This window comes from Hemiscyllium ocellatum, chromosome 24, assembly GCF_020745735.1.
Source record: "Hemiscyllium ocellatum isolate sHemOce1 chromosome 24, sHemOce1.pat.X.cur, whole genome shotgun sequence".
In the NCBI taxonomy this organism is placed as follows: domain Eukaryota; kingdom Metazoa; phylum Chordata; class Chondrichthyes; order Orectolobiformes; family Hemiscylliidae; genus Hemiscyllium; species Hemiscyllium ocellatum.
The window spans coordinates 58,542,853-58,554,455 of record NC_083424.1 but is presented as its reverse complement, the minus strand read 5'-3'; positions in this window follow the sequence as shown (position 1 = coordinate 58,554,455).

Sequence of the window (11,603 nt, the reverse complement as noted above, 5' to 3'; positions counted from 1 at the left end):
AGAATCAACCTGAATGCTATCCCCAGGACAAGCAGAAACATCAAATTGTTACCAGACACAGGGACATCTCACACCATTATTTGGAGAGGGCTGCCTGACCCAATTGCACCTAACACTTTCAGGAATGGATGCTCAGAAACCATCCTGCGGTCAACATGTCACCACCTTGTTGGGTCCGATCGAGGCCTGACCGATCTATTGATGGACATCGAAGACCCTTTCAAAAGGACATGAAGACTTCTAAGTAAAAGAATCACTACAATACCATCCTCAGGGTGGTAACATGAGACTAACCACCGTGGAGAGAAGACACCCCTGAGACCAGTAGGAGAAGAGGACTAGACAATCATCTTCACATGGATCAAGGCCAAGAGCTAGTGTGATGGTATATGATCAGCCAGAATTAAGTTAAAGCACAAGATAGTTGATTAAATTTACAATGTAAATTTAGAGTGTATCTTGTTATTATAATATTAATTGTGTTAAATAAATATATATGATCGTTTATTGCTATTAAGAGTCGACTTGTAGCTTCTTTGCTAGATGTAAGAGTTGAAACACACTATGTGGCAGATGCAACAATACCCTTCAGTCCCAGTTCGTCCATGCTGACTAAATTTCTGAAAATAAACTAATCCCATTTGCCTTGATTCCTGTTTGGCCCCATTCCACTCTGTCCATCTCTCTCATCTAGTAGCACCTCAGTATTATTACAGCTGTGACCTATCCCTATTAAAGCTTTCTTTCTCTCTAAAGTCACTCAATTTTCTATAACCAGCAGGGAAAACACAGCACACAATGAACTGTTGACTTCATTTCCAATAAGACACATGGTCAAAACCATTTACAAACCAGGAAATGTTCAAAAGGTTCCCTATCTTCCAATTTTTCACATATCCATGATATAGAAATAAATATTCCCAACAGTCTGTTTGGGGCAGATTTGTGATGGGAAGTCTAATTATAAAAGGTATGCAAAAACATAGTGAAGATTTTTACTCTATAGGGAGTTGTAATTTAGTGAAGAAAATATAACGCAGCTTCTTCATTCAGAGTGTGGTTGGAATGTAGGACCTGCAACCACAAGGAGTAGTTGAGGCAAATGGTATCGATAGGGAGAAGGGAATAAATAAATGTAAGGATGGAATTGAATGTGGATTTTGACAAGGAGCAGTCAGGCTGAACCTATCCTGCAATTTAATCACATTTTATTTTCTCTTCCATGTGTAAAGTATTTTTTAATCAACCTGTTCAGACTTGAACCCAGATTAAATTCTCCTCTGTATTTGTGTTTCCAGCAAGGTTCACAGTACAACAAGCAGTCGTTTATCCCCTGTCATTTCATCCTCGTCAATCCAAGGAGAGTGTCAAGTGTTGAATTCCTCAGCAGCATTCTGAGATAAGGGATATCTTAAATCTATAACTTTTTAAAAATATAACAACAGCTGGTACTGGGGATGGTGAGAGAGCCAATTACTTGGCAGATAGTACATGGATGGGGGAAGCCAGGGATTTAACAGTTTGCATGGATATGGCAGGAAGGGGAACCAGTGATTTAATAGCTGTATGGGGAGGGGAACCGATGGTTTACCAGCTAGGTTGGAGGGAGTGAGTGATTTACTGGCTGGTATGGTGGGGAGAGCCAGTGATTTAACAGCTGTATGGGGGGGGGGGCGGAGGAATTAGTGGTTTACCAACTGGGTTGGAGGGAGGGAGTGATTTACCAGCTGGCATGGTGGGGAAAGCCAGTGATTTAACAGCTGACATGGGGAGGGACGCAATAATTTAACAACTGGCATGGGGGAAGCAGTGATTTAACAACTGGTATTCTGGGGGCACGGGACACCCATTTAGGCTGATGTGGTGGGGGGAATTGGAACCGGTGATTTACCGTCTGGTATAAATGGAATCCAGTGATTTACCAACTGACACAGTGGAGCCAATGGTTTGAAAGATGATATGGGATGGGTCGGATTCAGTAATTTGAAAGCTGGTACAAGGATCCAATGAGACAACAGCTGTTATGAAAGAGTCCATTGAACAACTGAGTCTAACATTCCAGGATATAATTATTTTTGTATACCTGACTATTACAGTTTTGTGATTTAGTCCATGGTTCCTGAAATCTCTTCGGATCATCACTGTTCCCAATTTGTCACCATTTAAAAAAATACACGTATCGATTGTTTATTTATCCACAAAGTATAATCTCACAGCAAATGCTGCAGGTTTACCCAGGACTAAAATTTCCCTTGTCCTTGGCAAAATGTATTTTTCAGGGACATTCATGGAAGTTGGTCTGCCACAGACCATGTCAATTTTTCCAACTTAATTTTCTGCTCTTCAGCTCATTAAATTTGGAATTCTGCAATAGGAGAGGCGGAAGTGTTTGCTGCGGCTGGGACTTTTTGGTGTTTATGTTGCTGGCACTACTTTTATCCCAACCTACTGCAAGCCAGGAACTGCCCCTCACACTGTGCTCCCGATCTGTTATCCCCTTGCACATTATCCAGAAGGGCAAGTTACTTCTCCGTTTGCTAACAAGAACTTGGAATTGCTGTTGAATGGAGTAGTAGAAAGGATAGCAGTGCTGTACCCCCCCAGACCACCAAAGGAAGCTAGGTCACCAGACGCAGCCAGTTTGGACAGAGAAAGTGCCCTTTTGGGTTAAAAGAAAAGGTCAGCATTGTGGGGAGTGATCTTCTGGCACTTCAACTTGCACTCCAGATGCTACCATTTTCTCTGTGCTCCCTTGCACTCACAGGCATCACTCACTCTGACTTGCCACTACACATACCAAAGCTAATGGACTAGAACTCTCACTTTTGAATGTAGCATGTCTATTCAACAGCTCTCAACCACGTCATTCCCTCAGACCACTAGTTCTTCCTATTCTCAGTATTTCCTACTCATTACTTGTGGACACTGCACCATCTCTCCTGCCCTTGCATCATCCTTAGCTGCTTTTCCATCCATCTCTATCAGACTCAATTCCTCCCTTTGACTCCTTGCAGGAGGAAAAATGTCTCACAACTGGGCTGAAAGATTGAAGACTGGCAATGGGATGGACATCAGGCTCCTTATCAGGCATTGGAATAGATGCAACCAAATGGAGGACTGGGAGAATGAAACAGAATATTTACAAGAAGCAGGATGTCATGGACCAGGCCAAACCCCCTCAAAATATATTAAGAAGATAATCTTTTTTTTCTTATTTTTAAGGCAAGTGGCACTTTAAGATGCAATTTGATTGATCAAACTACCAGATTTGAAGCAAAACACACTTTATTCATTCACTATAGTTAAAGAAAGAAAGAAGAAATTGGAATAACTATTCCATTGGAAAGCTTAACAGAATAATAGATAATTTAAGTACTAATCAGTAACTGTTCCAATATAGTAACATCCCATAAATACATCCTTGGGAAAGGGCAAATTCAGTAAAATAGATTGTCTCACAGGCAATTCTCCAGTCCAGGAAGAAGAAAAATCAAGAGTAAATGTTGAAAGAAAGGATAGAGGGACAGATGTCTTGTACCTTCCAAATTCAGCTTCAAGATCCCAGCAAAAGGGGTGGCATGGTGGCTCAGTGGTTAGCACTGCTGCCTCACAGCACCAGGGACCCAGGTTTGATTCTGGCCTCAGGCGACTGTCTGCATGGGCTTGCTCCAGTTTCATTCCAAAAGATGTGCAGGTCAGGTAATTTGGCAATCCTAAATTGGCCACAGTGTTAGGTGCATTTGTCAGGGGGAAATGAGTCTGGGTGGTTTACTCTTCGGAGGGTTGGTGTGGTCTTGTTAGGCTGAAGGGCCTGTTTCCACACTGTAGGTAATCTAATTTAAGCTGTTACTGAAAGCTAAAACTAAAAACTCTGGTTCTGTAGGAGCGTGACTCCACCCATTCAGGATGCTTCTACTGTTCCAATTTAAAAAAAACAAGCTATTTACTTTATTGTATTCAAATAGACAGCTTATTGCCTCTGTTTTAAAAGTTTCTTTAAAAAAAACCAGGACAAAATACGCCTCTTAAAACGATAGTATTGTCACAGCTCCCACTTTTAAAAGAAGTGAACCATCTATATACAAATATGGCCTCATTTTTAATAAGCTTCACTTTTATGCAATTAGTATACTACAATACATATACATTACATTGACTATAAGCATACAAACATGCACTAATACAGTCCATTTTAGTCCATTTTACCCACCACCAAATGCCTCTGTCTTCCTTCATCAAAGAATATAAGTGCTGATGCATTATCACTACTTTGATATTTCAGATATCAAAGTCACAACAATGTGTTGGCAATCATCATTCAAATTGAATGGATGCACTAATAAGGTCCATCTAAACAGTCTGGGATTTTTATGCTTAATTTTTTTCAAAATGTTTAAGGGGTTATGATCAGGATATACAATTCTCTCAAACAGATTACTGGCATTATAAATGTTGGAATGTTGCAACAAAAACACCAAACTCTAGGTCTCCTTTTCAATTGTGGAATAATTTTGTTGATGATTATTCTATGTTTTAGAAAAACAGCCAATAGATCTTTGTATTGTATAGTCAACTTCTTGCAAGAATACAGCATCGATACCCACATTACTCGCAACAATAGCTACCATGAATGGTTTTGTGTAATTAGATGTGGCTAACACTGGGGCAGTGGTTAAGATAACCTTCAGGCAGTCAAATGCCTTCTGACATTCCTCTGTCAACTGAAATTTTCTGCCCTTCAACAAGTCAATCGTTGGAGAAACTACACTGTTACAATTTGGTCCAAATTTCTGATAAAAACAATACAGGCCCAGAATTGTAGTAGTTCCCTCTTTGTCAATGGTATGGGAAATTCCCCAATAACCCTTGTTTTCACAACCCACAGGGTCATCTGTCCAAGTCCAAGACATGGCCCAGGAACATGACTTGGGTCTTTGTGAACTCACTCTTAGCCAAGTTTACATCAAGCCTGCCTCCCCAAGTCAGTTGAACAATTCCGATAGATGCTGTAAATGTTCCTTACATGTGTGACTAAAAATCACCAGATCGTTTATGTATGACATACAATTGGGTTATTCCGAAATGACTTTATTGGTTAGTCTTTGAAATGTGACTGGCGTATTTTTAATACTAAATAGCATGACTTTAAAGTGGCATAGTCCATTCGGTATCATAAAATTTCCTTCACTCTTTTGGATAAAGGTATCTGCAAGTATCCTCTGACTAAGTCTAACTTAGAAATATAAGTTATTTGTCCTATCTTCTCAATACAGTCTTCCAAAAGTGGAATAGATTATGAATCAGATTTTGTAACTGCATTGACTTTATGATAGTCCACACATAATCAGTGAGTACCATTTGGCTTTGGCACCATGACTATGGGTGGGTTGCATTTACTTTAAATCACTTTAATTATATTGTCTTTGAGCTTGCATTCAATCTCTTTGTGAGATTCAACTTTTGAGGGTAAAGTCTTTAAGGATGTTGCTTAATTGGAACAGCATTTTCTATGAGAAAGTGAGGTCTGCAGATGCTGGAGATCAGAGCTGAAAATGTATTGCTGGAAAAGCGCAGCAGGTCAGGCAGCATCCAAGGAACAGGAGATTCGACGTTTCAGGCATAAGCCCTTCTTCAGGAATGAGGAAAGACACACTTTCCTCATTCCTGAAGAAGGGCTTATGCCCGAAACGTTGAAATTCCTGTTTCTTGGATGCTGCCTGACCTGCTGCACTTTTCCAGCAACACAGTTTCAGCACAGCATTTTCTACATCAACATCATGCATAATTAGATTAGTACTTGCTAGCTTATTCCCACGTATCTCCTCATGTGATTGTAATAACTCTTTCAGATCATTTTGATTTTTCTTTGGAAGGTAACTCGATAATTTATTAAAATGTTTGATAACTTCCTCATTACCTAACTTAATTTGAGGAATATCCAATTCAGAATCGTCAGAACTTGGTTCTTCACTCTGTGTTGCAACTAATATCACATTCTGGTTTTGCTTTCCTTCCCTATCAAAATACCTTTTTGAGCATATTCAGATGACACACTCTGCAAGATTTCTTTCCTTCCAGTGTTCTTATCAAATAATTCACCTCACTCAATTTCCTTTTGAGTTGATAAGGCCCACTACACCTTGCCTTTAAAGTTTCATCTGCCACTTGGAGTAACAGTAACACTTTATCTCCTTCAGCAACATTGTGAATTTTTGATTTCTTGCCTGCTTCCTGTTTCATCACGTGCTGTGCTACTTTCAAATGTTGTATGACAAACTCACCTGCTGTATTTAATCTTTTCCTAAAATTTGATACATAGTCCAAAAGAGTGGTCTCTGAACTCTGACTCACCAATTTCTCTTTAACTAGTTTCAGAGGTCCTCTTACCTCATGCCAAAGAAACAATTCAAATCATTTAGTTGGTGCATTAGGTGTGCCCCTAATTGCAAGACGAACAAATACAATTCCTTTATCCCAATCCTCCGGATAGTTTTGACCATAAGCTCTCAACATGGTCTTGAAAGTTTGATACCACCATTGCTCCCTGCAATTCTGGATGGTACGCAATGGATTTGAATTGTTTTATTCCTAAGCTGTCAATAACTTCCTTAAATAATTTTGTTGTAAAATTTGACCCTTGATCTGATTGTATCTCTGTGGGTAGACCGTATCTCATAACAAATTTGAGTAACTCTTCTGCAATCCTTTTAGCCATGCTGGAATGGCCTCTGGAAATCTAGTAGATGCATCCATTATGGTCAACAAATACCGATTTCCACTTTTTGTTTTTGGTAAGGCTCCTTTGCAATCAATTAAGACTCAATTAAAGGGTTCCTCAAGTACAGGAATGTGTATTAAAGGTGTTGGTTCTATCACTGCCCGCAGTTTACCAATTGTCAGACACTTAGAACATAGAACATAGAAGGATACAGCGCAGTACAGGCCCTTCGGCCCTCGATGTTGCGCCGACCGAATCCTACCTAACCTATACTAGCCCAATAACTTCCAAATGCCTATCCAATGCCCGCTTAAATGACCATAAAGAAGGAGAGTTCACCACTGATACGGGCAGGGCATTCCATGAACTCACAACCCGCTGTGTGAAGAATCTACCCCTAACATCTGTCCTATACCTACCACCCCTTAATTTAAAGCTATGTCCCCTAGTAACACCTGACTCCATTAGCGGTAAAAGGTTCTTAGTATCTACCCTATCTAAACCCCTAATCATCTTATACACTTCTATCAGATCTCCCCTAAACCTTCTCTTCTCCAATGAGAACAGCCCCAAGTGCCTCAGCCTTTCCTCATAAGATTTTCCTACCATTCCAGGCAACATCCTGGTAAACCTCCTAAACTTATGACTTGTCCGAAAACTTCAATCACATCTTTATGTGGTCCAGGCCAATAAAGATGTTCTTGTATTTTGGCTTGAGTTTTCCTTACTCCCAAATGACCTCCTTCTGGTAATTCATATGTTACTGGCAACACCTTTCTGTAACCCATTGGTAATGCAACTTGATGAACTTCTGCCCATTTCCTATCTGTCTGAATATGTAATAGTCTCCATTTCCCCATCAAGATGTCATTCTGAAGATATTAATATTCTGGGATACACTCAGATTCTTATTCTGCATGTGAATTTTGATACAACTGCTTTAGTTTTTTCATCTTTCCATTGTAATTCAACAATATTTCCTGAACTAAAACTATCCACTTTGTCCGACACCTTTCCTTGTTTTTACTCAATCATTTGATCAGGTAAAGGGATGGCTGAAAAATGGGAAGCCTTCAAAAATGAGAGAACGAGAGTCCAGAGTCAATATGCTCCTGTGAGGGTGTAAGGCAAGGCTGGTGGGTGTCGGGAATGCTGGACAACTAGAGAAATTGAAGTTTTTGTTTAAAAAAAACAAGGAAGCATATGTCAGGCACAGACAGTAGGGATTGAGTGAATCCTCAGAAGAGTCTAAAGGCAGTTGCTGTGTCACCATAATCTTACGGAACCATAGGGACTGCTCTCTTATTAGAGAGAAGCAACTGGTGTAATTTAACCTGAGGGCTACTAGACTTCAGGCTAGGGAAGAGATTGAGAAGGAGAGTCCTTCATAGTAACCTCAAACTGGTGATGGGAATTGAACCTGCGCAGTTGTTTCACACTCTTCTACAAACCAACAATCCAGCCAACTGAGCCAAACCAATTCCCATAAAGCCAGGAAGAGTATACTTAAAGAGAGAAATCAGGAGGGCAAAAAGGGGATATGGGCTAGATTTGACAAATAGGGTTAAGGAGAATCTAAAGGGATTTTATAAATATGTTAAGGATGGAAGGGTAACAAGGGAGAGAATAGGAACCGAAAATGTGTTGCTGGAAAAGCGCAGCAGGTTAGGCATCATTCAAGGAGCAGGAGAATCGACGTTTCGGGCATGAGCCCTTCTTCAGGAATATTCTTGAAGAAGGTTTATGCCCGAAACATCGATTCTCCTGCTCCTTGGATGCTGACTGACCTGCTGCGCTTTTCCAGCAACACATTTTCAGCTCTGAACTCCAGCATCTGCAGTCCTCACTTTCTCCTAGAGAATAGGAGCCATCAAAGATCAGCAAGGCATTTAATGTGTGAAACCGCAGGAGATGGGGGAGATGCTAAACAAGTATTTTGCAATAGCGTTTACTGTGGAGAAGGACATGGAAGATACAGAATGTGGGGAAATAGATGGTAACATCTTGAAAAATGTCCATGCTATAGAGGAGGAGGTGCCGGATGTATTAAAATGCATAAAGGTGGATAAATCCCCAGGACCTGATTAGGTGTACTCTAAAACTTTCTGGGAAGCTAAGGAAGTGATTGCTGGGCCTCCTGCTGACATATTTGTATCATCAATAGTCACGGGTGAGGAGACAGAAGATTGCAGGTTAATTAACATGGTGCCACTACTTTAAAAAAGTGATAAGGAAAGCCAGGGAACTGGTGTACCAACTGGATTTATTTGTTCCATGGGACAAACCAGGCTGTATCCTCTACTTGTGTTCAGCTATCACTACTTCACTACTCCACCCCTTTCTCCACCCAAAACCCTCCCACATCACCCTTTATTGGCAGCTTCCCTTATCCCCACCCCCAGTCCTGAAGAAGGGTTATACCTGAAACGTTGACTTCTCCCCCTCCTGATGCGGCCTGGTGTACTGTGTTCTTCCAGCCTCCTGCTTGTCTACTTTGGATTCCAGCATCTGCAGTTTTTTTGTCTCTGACATCAATGGTGGGCAAGTTATTGGAGGGAATCCTGAGGGGTAGGATTTACATATATTTGAAAAGGCAAGGACTGATTAGGGATAGTCAACACGACTTCATGCATGGGAAACCATATCACACCAATTTGATTGAGTTTTTTGAAGAAGTACTAAAGAGGATTGATGAGGGCAGAGCAGTAGATGTAGTCTATATGGACTTCAATAAAGCATTTAACAATGATCCTCATGGTAGAAAGGTTAACAAGGTAAGATTTGGTGAAATACAGGGAAAACTTGCCACTTGGCCAGATCTAGCTCAAAGGTAGAAGGCAGAGGGTAGTGGCAGAGGGTTGCCTTTCAGACTGGAGGTCTGTGACCAGCAGTGTGCCACAAGGATTGGTGCCACGGCCATTTCCACCCCCAAAGATGCCACTCACCTGGACACAGATGACTCTATTGCCGATGTCACTTCTGCCAGTAGTGATGTCACTTGCTGGAACTAAGTCTGTGATGTTGCTGCCATCGTGCGTTATATAATTTCCGCCCCCACGGGCACCAATGTTGACTCCATTTCCACCTCTATGGCAAGTGTCACTTCTGTTGGTGACGTCACTCCTGTCCCCATAACCACGCCCACTCAAGTGATAGTCTCTGTCCCCACACCCAGCTCCAGCCCCACACCGGGTCCTAACTCCCAACCTTACTGTGTCTTTACTATTCCCCCAGACCTTCCCCTCACTGAGAATGAATGCTTAGTCCTTAGCAAAGGCTTCACCTTCATCCCTCTAAACTCCCGGATTAATGAGTTCAACATGTGTCGTGACCTTGAACATTTCTTCTGCCGCCTCTGCCTCTGGGCCTCTGGGCCAACTTTTTCAATCAAGACTCCCGCCCACCAACAAGGACCCCTTCTCTCACCTCCAACACACCCCATCCACTTGGACACCCTGTACTGGCCTGTTACCCATTCTTGATCTCATCATTTCTAACTGCTGCTGTGATATTAATTGCCTCAACCTGTCCACACCCCTCACCCACTCCAACCTTCTGCCCTCACAATACACTCCAACCCCAATATCACCATCAAACCCGCAGATAAGATGGGGCACATGGTAGTTTGACGCACCGACCTTTACACCGCTGAAGCCAGGCGGCCGCCATTCGCAGACTCTTCCGGCTACTGCACCCTCAATCATGACCTCACCTCCCATCACCAAACCATCATCTCCCAGACCATCCACAACCTCATCACTTCTGGTGATCTCCCATCCATAGCCTCCAACCTGATCATCTGCGAACCCCACATCACCCCATTCTACCTCCTACCAAAGATTCACAAACCTGACTTCCCCAGTTGATCCATTGTCTCAGCTGCTCCTGTCCCACTGGACCCATCTCTGCATACGTCGACACTGTCCTGTTGCCCCTAGTCCAGGAACTCTCCACCTATGTTCGAGATACCACACACACCCTTCACCTCCTCCAAGACTTTTGTTTCCCTGGCCCCCTTCACCTGAGAAGTCACCCTGTACACATCTGTCCACGACGACAAAGATCTCCAAGCCCTCTGTTTCTTCCTGTCACGCCATCCCAACCAGTACCCTTCCACTGACACCCTCATCCACCTGGCTGAACTGGTCCTCACCCTTAACAACTTTTCCTTCCAATCCGCCAACTTCCTCCAGACCAAAGGGATAGCCATTGGCACCTGCATGGGCCCCAGCTATGTCTGCCTCTTTGTTGAGTGTGTGGAATACTCCATCTTCCGCAGCAACACTGGCACTAACCTGCACCTTTTCTTCCACTACATCGATGATTGTATCAGCGCCACCTCGTGCTCCCACAAGGAGCGTGAACAGTTCATCAACTTCACTAACACCTTTCAACCGGACCTCAAATTCACCTGAACATCTTGGACACCTCTCTCCCCTTCCTGGACCTCTCCATCTCCATCCCCTGTGACCGACTAACCACAGACATCTACTACAAACCCACGGACCCCCACAGCTACCTGGACTACACCTCCTCCCACCCTGCCTCCTGTAAAAACACCGTTCCTTATTCCCAATTCCTCCGCCTCTGCTGCATCTGTTCCCAGGATGACCAATTCCACCTTAGAAAATCTCAGGTGGCCTTCTTCAAAGATCGCAATTTCCCCTCTCATGTGGTTGAGTTGGTTGAATATTTAAGAATATCTTGGGGGTGAAAAGGTCATTTTCCAAGTTATACACAAAGTGAGCAAGAGTTGAGAGTGTGCTGCTGGAGGGCAGTGCCAAGTTGGAGGGTTGGGACTGGGATAATGTGGGGGTAGGAGAACTGAAGAGGCTGGTGAAATCCACATTAATCCTGTGTGGTTGCAGGGTCCCAAGGCGGAAGA